The sequence below is a fragment of the Citrus sinensis genome, chromosome 4, assembly GCF_022201045.2.
Source record: "Citrus sinensis cultivar Valencia sweet orange chromosome 4, DVS_A1.0, whole genome shotgun sequence".
Taxonomy (NCBI): domain Eukaryota; kingdom Viridiplantae; phylum Streptophyta; class Magnoliopsida; order Sapindales; family Rutaceae; genus Citrus; species Citrus sinensis.
In genome coordinates, this window is record NC_068559.1 from 6,052,056 (window position 1) to 6,064,963 (window position 12,908).

Here is a 12,908-nt window from a genome sequence, read left to right on the forward strand (position 1 = left end):
TGATTGGTTGGACCAATTGCGCTTTCAGCGTTTGATCGAGATGTCGCGATGATGTTTTGATTACCTATTTGTGGGGAATCCGTCATAGTTTCCAAGAAAGACATACACCAAATTTGTGGGGAATTCGCTTGATGTCGAATATTTGTTAAGGTACCGGGGGTACCCCATTTCAAAAAAAAAATGAGAGGTACCCTAAGAATTTGCAAGATAACAGTTTAGCCAAGCATTCATTTGCAGAATAACAAGCATGCAAAGTACAAGATGACTCGATGGCATGGTATCATAACAAAAGAGAAGTCCCAATAATACAAAATATCCTAAGAAGCCGAAAAAGAAACTAGGTCCAAATAACAAAATGTGGATAGATAAAAAAAAAATAAGAATACAGTGAAAAGGTTACATCGAGTGGGGAACACCATCCCCGACATCCGTCTCCAGAGGGCGATCAGCAGAGGACTCCGAGGTACCCGGAATATGAGCAGCTGAAGTGGGGGCATCCGAGGCAGGCAACAACTGAAGCGCATAGGGTACCCTAGGCGACCCGGAAGGGGTACCCGACTGTGCCTGGGAAGACTTCTTCCTCTCTGCAATTGTCTTCAGAATCGTAGCCTTGTTGACAAATTTCTGCACGCGGGATACCTCCAGTTCTGGATCCACACTCCACACCTCCGTCATGATGAGTGAGAATGCATCCTCTGCCATCGTCTTTTGTCGTGATAGCAGATCCCCGTTGGTGGACCTCAACTCCTCACAGTCTTTCTCCACCCGAGCTTTCTCTCCCGACAGGCCAGTGTTGAGTGTTAGAAAATGCATATTTATAAAGGAGAAAACCGTCATTTTACATTTCAAGTCTTACTAACAACCCTTACTTTTATGTATTTAACATTCTTGTGATTTAATTACGTGCGTTTTATTTTAATTAAGTAATTTATGTATTTTAGGGGCATTATAGTCATTTCACAATAAAGGAGAGATCAGACGGCAAAACGGACATCACTTTTGAACTCAGGACGGTTGAAAACCTTAGGAGGAGCATGAAAGGAAAAATGACACTATTCACATGTACGGTACTATTCACGTATACGGGACTGTATACGTTACTGTTCACGGCACTATTCACATAGACGGATCGATGACGTGGCATTGACCGATGATGTGGCATTGACTGATGAGGTGTCACAATCCTGTTGGACTAAAATTCTTATGTACTGTTGATGGTGACGTGGCAGCATATTAGTAGACGAAAAATCTCGCGTACGGTGCATGCATCACACAGGATTATTTTCAACCAAACCGCGTTACTGTTCATCCGGGTCAAACCGCGTTACTGTTCATCCGGGTCAAACCGTGTTACTGTTCATCCGCGTGGTCAAACCGTGGACTGTTGACTGATGACGTGGCGCAATCCTGAGCGTCCAAACTGTTTTTAATCCGATGGCCATGATTTACTCCATGTATCTATAAAAAGGGGGCCTCTCCCCCCTAATTTGATATCTCTGAATCCATTTTTGGAATCCAATTTCTGTAATTCTCTCTCCATCTTGTATTTTCTTCGTATTTTAATAAATTCCCATTTTACCCCTAGTTCAATTATGAGTGGCTAATTTTCTTTCAAGCCTGGGTTGAAGGTGAAGTCTCAACATGTGTCATGGGCTTTATTTGGTAAATTTATTTTCTCTTCCCCTCTAGTTTTTGTGGATATTTTGACTTCTCGTCGACAAATAATACTAATCTTGTCTAGTACCGCCTTGGTTTCACCAGCCCTCTAGTACAAGGTTATTATTATTTGGCACGATAAGCCCTTAGCACCATATTGATTAGAGCGTTGTTCATGAGGTGTGGATTCCCCCCTTATGATTTAATTGGTATTAATACGGATTATTTAGCCCATGATACATGTTGATACGGATCCAGATACCCAAGTACGTCATTTTAATAGAATTCTCTTCAATTTATTCTTGCCATTTCAATTCCAATTTTAGAATTTATTCTCGCCATTTTAATTTAAGTTTTAGCATATTCCAAATCACTTCCACCATAAATCCAACCACTTATTTACAAAATTAATTCTACACATAATTAAAATCCACCTCCTCGTGGGATCGACACTCGTCACCATTGATCTATACTACAATAGATTCGTGCGCTTGCGAGTACATTAAAATTTACACAACAGCCAGCAATGCGTTCTTGTAAGGCTTTAACTTCTTGTGCAAGCTGATCCTCGCGAGATTGATGGCTTTGAAGCTCACTCCTTAACTTATCGACCTCTGACTGAGCGGCAACAAGGGAGTCGAGGTCGGGAAGGCAGTGGCTAAGGAGAAAGGATGCCTGCGGGTCATGAAAGACATGTTAAATATATGTTCATGGCAATATGATTAAATAAGTAAAAAAAAATGATGAAGGGTACACCCGGGGTACCCCAAGAAAGCCTACCTCTTAGGTAGCCCTAAGTACTTGACCATAGCGCTGACTCAAACTCATCTTGTCAACCTCTTTAGCAACCTCGGAGGTGACATTTTCAGCAGAGTAGTAAAAACAGCGAGCCAAGTGCGAAACCTCCTTGTTGGCAGCTTGGTTTAGGTCACCTTTACGTAACTCATCGGGAAAGCAGAAACCAGCCCGAATTTTCTTTTCCTCGAGCGAGGGTTACCCTTCGACCCGCTGTGGGAGCCACCCTGGGATTTCCCCTTTAGAGCAGGAGCTCAAGGAGGTCGGGAACCTTTTGGGGGCACCGCCGAATCCAAAGATCCGGAAGCACCTCCCACTACCGCTTGAAAAAAGGCGTCAAAAGCGTCACCCGTCGATTCCATAACTACACCCAATGCACAAAAGTTGTATTAGCCGGACAAGTACTAAGTACTACAAAAGCAAAAATGGAAAATGAAAAGCGAGGAAGCAAAATAAAGATGCGGTGATAACGGGGTACCCCAGTCCCGTAGATAATAATAGGGTCCCCTTCGACACCCGAATCATACATGAGTCACCCCCAGGAGCAGGTGGAGGACTTCGGTCAATCAGCCCCGCTCTCCATAATCTACTCTCCTCCAGCACATCACTATCCCTCTGTGCACCTCGAAGCCTATCCACAAACTTCTTCACCTCTCTCCCCACCTCCTAAACTGGGCATGATCCTTTAGCCCTTGTCACACCTGCAAAAGCTGAAAGAACCCAAAGTTAGCGAGACATTGAGGCGAAAGACTTCGATAAAGAACCGTAAGTAAGGGAGATACTTACAGTCTACATTGAAGGAATAAGGAACCTCCAGGGGGTTGCCCTTTTTCACCCAAAGTCTCTGTCCCCCACCTACCCTCAGCAACGAACCATCCCTTTCGATAACCCTTCTTCAAGGCAGGGCTCCCCTCAACAATATGATCATGATCACCCCGAGGGGAGAAGTAAGTAATACCGGGACCCTTAGACTTTTTGAATTGGTAAAGGCCCCTCAACTCCCGAACAGAAATGTCGCGCTTCAAGACCTCCAACCATAACACATGTAAGCCCGTAAGCGTCCTCCACCCCGAAAGGGACAGCTGCCCAAGAGCTACCCCCAAGTAACTAAACATTCTCATATAAAAATGTTGGAGGGGCAGGCGGAGTCCTAGATCAAATAGGTCAATATGGAGAGCAATCCCATCAGACTTCGGACACTCAGGTCGCTCATCCACGTGGGGTATCCTAAGCTGAACAGAGGGAGGAATAGTGTATTTGGCTCTAATTAAGTCCCCCAAGGTAGCGTTCCTCGTGCCTAGGAAAAAAAGGTTGCCAGATTTTGAAGGTGTGGCAGAGGGAGATTTAAGAGGGTGGTCTGAGGAACGAGCTGGAACCTTAGGCTTGGTTGACTTACCCTTCTTTCGAGGATGGAGGGTAGGCCGTTTACTAGGAAAGCGTGGGCTGACACGAGGGGTACTCCTAGGGGGAGGGGGCTCAGAACGAGAATTACAACTCCTAGAGGAACTAGGGGGGACCGATCCCCCTCGCTAATGGAGATGTGGGAAGGGGAACCCGCAAGAGAGCTGTCAACCCTATTAGCCCCAACTGCACGTCGCTTCTTCACGGGTCCCACGTGTTTCTTACCCATCTACTTTCCCCCAACAACATATCTACAAGTCCCCAACAATACACCCAACAATACATCCAACGAGCCACAAGTTCCCCAAACAACACATCCACAAGCCCCCAACAACACATCCAACAAGCCACATGTTTCCCAAACAGCAACATATTCATACCAAGCACCACCCACCACACGTCAACCACCAAATGCAAACACCAACCAACAAAAAAAAAACAAACAAAAACAAAAATAAATTTTTCTCAGAGTATGCAAAATAGCGCCACTGTGAATGCGCCAAAGGAGGAGAAGCAAGGAGGGATACCTGTGATTCACCAATTCGACAGATCGAGATTGATAATCGCAGCGAGACGAAGCTGCAGGCAACCAAAAATAGTGGGTAAAAATATGCAAGTGTAAAAATAAAAATAAACTTAAATATATATAGTTATTTATAAATAAATGAATAAATAAAATGAAGAACGAAGAAGCTGCAGCAACCAGCGTTGGCTGTCATGGCTGCAACCACCGAGAACCGACGCCGGAGATCACGAGAACGACGCCGGAAAAACGCTGCCGAGAACAAAAAAAGAAAAACCGAGAAGCTGCAGCCACCAGGGAGAATGACGCCAGAAAAATGCAAAGGAGGACGCCGGAGGATGCCGACCGAAACCAAAAAAAAAAACAAAAAGAAGAAGAGAAAAATTGAGAAGCTGCAGCCACCAAAACAACGCCAGAAATCTCCAAGAAAAAACGCCTGCCGAAACAAGAAAGAAAGATGAAAAAGAAAGAAGAAAAAGAGAGAAGAAAAGGAGAAAGAAGAGAGAGAAAGCGAGATAAAATGAAGACACAAGGAGGGAGGTTTACCGTGTGTATCACCGGACCGAGATCTCGCCGTGAGCCGCCGGAAAATCGCCTTTAACCGACCAGATCTGGAGCCCAAAACCGCCACTGCAGCAGCCGAGATCCACGCCAGAAAACGCACCAGATCAACGTCGACCGAGAGAGAAAGAGAAAAAAGAAAGAAAGAAAAGGAAGAAAGAAAAAAGGGAAAGAAGAAAGAAGAAAAAAAAATGGAAAAAGAAGAGAAAATGGGAAAGAAAGAAAACGGAAGGAGAAGGAAATAAAAGAAAAAGAGGGAAGAAAGAATAAAGCTTAGGGGAAGATGAACGAAAGTTTAAAAAAAAGAGTAAAGAAAAAAAAAATTTTACCTGTGATAAAGTTTTTGCAGTTAGAAGATGAGACGAAATTATGAAAGAAAAAGGCTACTGGAAATAATCAAATTTTTTGGAGATCGTTTGGGGATTTTCAAAATAAATGAGAGAAGATTGACACATGTCAGGAGTTTTAATTCAACCTGACAGAACACGCTGCCCAAGAAAGGAATTCAGGGATGTTTGTGTGAGATTGGTATTTTCAAAATTCAAACTACATGTCAGACGGCTGCCACTTCCCAAGAAAAAGGAGAGAGACACATGAAGAAAATTGTTCGTTCTCATCGCCAAAAAATAAAAAAGCGGGAAAAGGAAAAGACAAAGAGAAAATTTTTAGTTTGAAGTACACAAAGTTTAGTCAAAGGAAGAAGCTAAGCAAGGTACCCTCTGGTCCAGCAGCGTCGCAACGTGTCACTCATACAATGAGTTTCTTTTGCCTCCAATACTTCTCGCCAAAAAGAAACTAGGGGGATGTTGTTTGAGGGAAAAATAGAAAAGGCAATAGAGCCCCACGTGTCAACCAATGGAATGATTCCGGCACAATTTGAGGTACCCCGCATGATTAGAGGTACCCTGCACAAATAGAGGTACCCCACACAAATAGAGGTATCCCACACAATTAGAGGTACCCCATGTAAATAGAGGTATTCCATATAAATAGAGGTACCCCACACAAATAGAGGTACCCCGTACAATTAGAGGTACCCCACGTAACTCGAGGTACTTCCGAAAATATCCGCCATGAGAAACGTCACCGCCTCCTAAAAGATATTATTCGATTTTGTCAGAATTAAGAATAAAAAACGGGGCAAAAGCTTGTTTAGTCCCTATATTATGAGGTTAATGTCCATTTAGTCCCTGTATTTTTACAAACACCTTAAAACGTCCCTGCTACTAAATATTGACACTCATGCCATTATTTTTTATTATTTTTAACTTGTTTTTACAATATTACACTTTTACAATAATGTTTCTTTTTTGGATATTAATAAAAAATTAAATTATCAAATTAAACTCAAAAATAAAATAAAAACAAAAAAGGTATATATTAATTTTTGTGGAAGCTCACATATGTCTAAAAAATTACATTATCATTTTTTTTAGAAAAATTAATATTTTAACTCAAGAGTGTGTTCCACAAAAATTAATATATATTTTTTATTTTATTTTATTTTTTGGTGTTAAACTGGTAAATTATTTTTTTCTTTTTAATAATTTCTAAAAAAATTATTATAAAAGGGCAATTTATAAAAATAAGTTAAAAGGAACAAAAGATAATGGCAAAAGTGTCAATAATTTAATGGTAGGGATGATTTGAGGTATTTTAAAAAATATAAGGACTAAACGGATACTAACTTCAAAATATAAGGACTAAACGAGCTTTTACCCATAAAAAACGACACCCTAAAAGGAGGGACAGCCGCCTGCGACCTCTGCCAAAAGTGAAGGACAATGTCCCAAGGACAGTGGTCCCCAACCGCCTACTCGACAGCTACTGCAGAGGTACCCTGGACCACTCTCCAGCTCGCGCCACATTTCCAAAAGATGAGATACACCGCGAACATGCAGATAACGGCCCAAAAAATTATAAAGAGGTAAAAGGACGTTTGCCAAAAAAGGGTACGCCACGTGGCAGCTGAGGTACTCCATATATAAAGGCGCCTAGGTTTCATTCTCCATCATGCTTTCATTCGCCCAAAAAAACACTCACACTCGAAAAAATAGGTTTTCTTCAACCTTAAACCCTAATTTACAGAGGGCTAGCCAGCTCTCTTTACCATAAAAGCTTGAGTTTGCTAACTTGAGCGTCGGAGTATGAACGCCGGGGTACCCCGGCTTCACCTCTAACCTCTATTTCACTGTTTTGCAGGCGTGAAGCTCATTTTGAGGGACACCTCTCTTGTTTCTGACCTTCCACCATTGTTACCACTCTCTCTCCCCTTCTCACCTCCTCCGAATTTCAAATACACCGCGCCATACACAATAAACTAGTGAGGTACCTCATCTCCCCCAAAAATATAAATTCATTGTTTAAAATAGATTTTGAATTTTCCTACCCCAAAATCAGTTGAAAACAGCTATATAAAGGACTTACAATTTGTACTTCAGCGGCTTGATGAACTAAACCGTATGCAAGCACAAGCAGTGTGTCATGAATTGCGAATTGAAGAGGAAGCAATAGTGACAATCAATGTTGGGCTTTTTGTCTAAAACAACTAACCCTTTATGTCTTTCTCATCCTAACGGACCTAATCTATTCTATAGACACGCTTTAATAATTAATATCAAAGAAGGAGATGTCGACTTTGCTAAGCAAGTTTAATTACCTAAGATTTAACAGCATGTGGTGGGACGTGGGAGTTGCAAATATATAAAAATATAACCAATTATCATAATCTTTTTATATGTAGTGAATTATTTAATATGTGGGTGTGAAAAATTGGGGTTGCATAAATCGAGTTTTCCTTTCGAGTTGCAAAATTCAGCCCAAATGAATTTGAAATTCAAATTCAAACCAAATTAAATTCAGTTTAGTTTTGTATTAAATTTCGATTTGGATAAAAAATTCGGGTTTGAATTTCAGTTCAGATTGCAATTCGGATTACAAAAAAAAATCCTAATTCAATTTTAAATTCCAGCCCCAGATTATTTAAAAAAAAAAACCTGATGCAAATGAAAAACAAAAGTCAAATGAATACCAAGCAGATAAGTACTTAAGTCTTAAAACAAAAGTTAGCAAACAACATAAAATAAATAACATGTACCAAGCTACCGAAGTTACATCTCCAAATGACAGAAAACATAATAGATCAATAATCCATCTCCATCAACACTCAAGACAATAACACTTACAATGTTAAGAAACCAAATCAGCAACAATTATCCTCCACCAATCAAGCATAAACGGACAGAAAATGGACATTTTGTAAAAGGAAACGATTGACATAGAGTTTTCGATACTACTGTTGCCATTGTGTACTATAACCGTACATTAATATGTAATTGCTTCTTATTCTTGACCCAAATCAATGTACGTACCTACTGTTGCAATCGAAAATCTTAATGTTTGATCTTTCATACACCACCATGTTGTTGTTTTTAAATTAATTTACCAAATTTTTTATAGCAAAAATTTATGACGGGTACACACTTTCGAACACTGTTCTGGTTTTGTATCTTTGAAAAAAAAAAAAGAAGGCAAACAAACCAATGCCAAGAATTCAGAGGTTTCGACACATTATAATACAAATAAAAATACAAAGACATACGAAAGGCAAGCGAAGAATATATGAAAACACAAAGACAAACCTACCCGCAATAAGAATGAGATAACATAAATGCTACCAGTCTACTCCCACAAACAAAAAGAGAACAGGAAAGGCAAGCCAAGAATAAATTTGGTAATAAGATCAATCAAAGCCAAATATATATTAAACGGCTTATGAGCTTCAGCAATCAAACCTTACCTTGCGCGGGAGACAAGGAACGGACGGACGGACGACGGTGGCGGCAGCGACGACAGCAGCTGGAACGAGGCAGAAAAGCCGCTCAAGAACGGCCGGAAGCTGCAGTTGCGGCTGATCAACCATTGATACAGCGCCAGCGCCCCTAAACGGAACGCCCGGACAGCGGCGTCGGAGTTTGTTAGGTTAATCTTTTTTTTTTGACGTTTTATATTTTTTTCCAGGATTCCTCTATGATGCTGTAATTTTTTTTACAGCATCAATAATGTTTTAATTGTGCACCATTGGATTAATCTAATGGTATACAATATTTTTACTAAAGTAAAAAAATTAAAAACAATGTTAAACAATTTGTCAACCGTTCAAGAGGTGGAGAAATGTTTGTAAAATAATTGTGACTACCCTTAGAGTTTAAAGCAATTTCACTTAAATAGCATATTTTATTTATAATTACTTTTCAACTCTCCTTGAAATTTGCATTGTGACAATTTTTTATAAATAAATTTTCCAAAATCTATTACCAATAAGTATACAATATAATATGAGGTAGGTTATTTAACACAAATCATATAAATAAATTGCAATTGCAAAATTTATATATGATATAACACTAATAAATAACACAACTAAGTATATATACTTTAGTAAACGTCATACTCACATCAATAAACTCATTGGTGAGATTGCTTGTAATTTAAAAACTACTTGATCACTCATGTTGTAATAAAATTTAAAATCGCATATTAAAATTCTCATTATTTTATATAATACTAAGGACCATTGTATAATTGATCATGGAGTATATATTATTTTTAACACCCATTTAATGTACCTATTCTTTGAACTTTTTGTTTATCTTATAATTAATATTCTTACATGATAGGAATTTTAAGTTTTACAAGTCTATATATTTTCATTTTATTTTCAAATATCACTTTGTTTATTTCATAAAAGTTAAATCTAATATATATTCCTAATGAGCTTTTGTTTATGAATCATGAAACATTATTTTATTGACATCTTTTGATTGTAATAACAAAATTTTATATTACTAAGAGTTGTTACTTTTATTATGGTAATTACTAGTGACAATAAATAAAATATTACCTCCAATAATATTTATGTGGAAAAATTGGGAAAGAAAATCTTTTTATATTTTTATTTACATGGTAGAAAATTATCCAAGCCTTATAAACTTTAATTTTCACAAGCTTGTTTTCATTTTATTTTCAAATGTCACTTTGTTAATTTCATAAAAGTTTAATCTAACATATATTCCTAATTAACTTTAATTTATGAATCATGAAAAATTATTTTATCATTATTATTTTATTGTAATTATAAAATTTTTATGTTACTAAGAGCCATTGCTTTTATTATGATAAGTAATAGTGACAATAAATAAAATATTACATCCAATAATATTTAATGACAAAATGAGAAAAATTAATTGTATATTTTTATATTTCCATTATAAAGACATAGTTTAGAATACTTTAACTTAAAATTTTGACGCAATATTTGAGTCATTAATATCTCATAGTGTAATGGTTAATATTGAAAGTCAAAGCATAACTTCATAATGTCATATCCTCCACCATTGAATTGCATGAAATTAATAGTTTAATTTGTTGTTAAAAATTTAAATCAAAATATTTCTCACTATATATTTATATAGCCATATATATATATATTTCATTAGTGAATAAAATATTTCTCATTTGTTGTGACTCATAGTATTACTAATAAAACATATATAAAATATTTTATTACAATGCCTTCTATTATCATTATTGTTTAGGTATTAATGGTTTGTAATTAAATTCATACAATACAAATTATTATAAGACTTTATGTAATATCTTTATATAAAGTATTATTGAAATAACATTACTTGTTAATTACATTTATTTTAATGCTACTAAATATATTTCTAATACTAAATGTAAAAGTAAAAACAAAATGTAAAATTGTAAAGGTACAAACAAAATGTAAAATTGTAAAGTAAGAGAATTAATACATAATAATTTTAATTCCAAAATTACTTTTTAATTCCAAAATTACTTGTATTTCTTTCATTTTTTGATGATTTAAAATATTCATCAATTGATTAGATATAAAATAATTTAAAATATGAAGAAATATCACAACTTGCAGATTACTTGTTACATAATTACTTATCCATTAAAATTAAATTAAGGGTGAAGATTCTAATATTAAATCCAATGATCCCATCATTGATTGTGGGATTTTTATTTATTATAATATAAATCTTCGTTTATCAATTAATTAAAAATATAAAAATCTATATTTACTTGCAACATGAAGATTACTTGTTATGATTTAAATGGCTAATTTTTTATTCACTGTATCAAATGAATGGTAAACAGAAAACCCTAACATCCAAGAGTCCACAACAATCCTATTATCAATATTGTAAAAACTCATAAAGTACTATAAAGAAATCCTAAACAAAAAATTCAGAGAATATGTATGTTAAATGAGTGTTAAAAATAATATATACTTCATAATCAATTATACAATGGTCCTTAATATTATATAAAATAATGAGTATTTGGATATAAGATATTAAATTTTATTAAAACATGTGTGATCAAGTATTTTTTAGGTTATAAGAAATGTCACCAATGAGTTTATTGATGTACATATGACATTCACTTAAGTATATGTATTTAGTTGTGTTATTTATTAGTGTTATTTATTAGTGTTATTTATTAGTGTTATTTATTAGTGTTATATTATATAATTAATTTTACAATTGCAACTTATTTATTTTATTTGTATTAAATAACCTACTTTATATTATATTTTATAATTAATGTTAATAGATTTTGGAAGATTTATTTAAAAAAGATTATCACAATACAAATTTAAAGGAGAGTTGAAAAGTAATTTTAAATAAAATATGTTCTTTAAGTGAAATTGCTTCAAACATTAAGGGTGGTCACAGTTATTTTACAAAATTTCTCCCCCCCTTGACTGGTTAACAAACTGTTTACAATTATTTTTTAATTTTTTTCCATAATCTTTTTCTTTTACTTTTTTTTTAAATAAACAAAATCGGTTCTATTCCGGTTCGATTAAACCGAGTCGGATCGGAAATGAATTTTACGTTCCGTTCGATCAACCGATCCGAAAAAAATTTGGTTAGTGCTATCTTTTCCACTAATTTTTATTAAGGTAATAATATATAAAATAAACCTCAATTTCCTTACAATCAATCCCATAAAGTCAGATCCACAACTAAGTTTGTGTTGACTTACACATGTCGGCAAACAAATCTGGCGCGTATTAAAGAAACACTGTTTTCTATTTGCTATTTAGGTTTCTATCGCATAACTCAAAACTCAATTTCTTTTCTTCACGAATAAGTTTATAGTTTAAAAAAGGGTAAAAGTTTGTTTAGTCCCTATATTATGAGGTTAGTATCTATTTAGTCCCTGTATTTTTAAAAACACCTCAAAATGTCCCTGCTACTAAATATTGACACTTACGCCATTATTTTTTTTTTATTTTTAACTTGCTTTTATAATATTACATTTTTACAATAATGTTTCTTTTTTGGATACTAATAAAAAATTAAATTATCAAATTAAACTCAAAAATAAAATAAAAACAAAAAAGGTATATATTAATTTTTGTGGAAGCTCACGTATGTCTAAAAAATTAATATCGTAAAAAATTACATTATCAATTTTTTTAGAAAAATTAATATTTTAACTCAAGAGTATGTTCCACAAAAATTAATATATATATATATATATTTTTTTTTTTTTGGTGTTAAACTGGTAATTTATTTTTTTCTTTTTAATAATGTCTAAAAAAATTATTATAATAGGGTTATTTTTTTCTTTTTAATAATGTCTAAAAAATTATTATAATAGGGCAGTATTATAAAAATAAGTTAAAAGGAACAAAAGATAATGGTAAAAGTGTCAATAATTTAATGGTAGGGATGGTTTAAGGTATTTTTAAAAATATAAAGACTAAACGGACACTAACTTCAAAATATAGGGACTAAACGAACTTTTACCCTTTAAAAAAACACGACTTTCCCAATTGAATTACTCGTTTCTTTCTTCACGAATAAGTAAAAGCCTTAAAAGGGAAATAATTAACTTATAGTTTAAAAAAAAATAAAAAACACGAGTTTCC

At 35.0% G+C, this 12,908-nt stretch overlaps 1 protein-coding gene across 1 annotated transcript in view; it reads left to right on the forward strand.

Moving 5' to 3' along the window:
• LOC102612797 (uncharacterized) overlaps nucleotides 1-12,908 on the forward strand; it is a 91,261-nt gene that overhangs the window by 72,226 nt on the left and 6,127 nt on the right. The gene's annotated exons all lie outside the window — the stretch shown is intronic.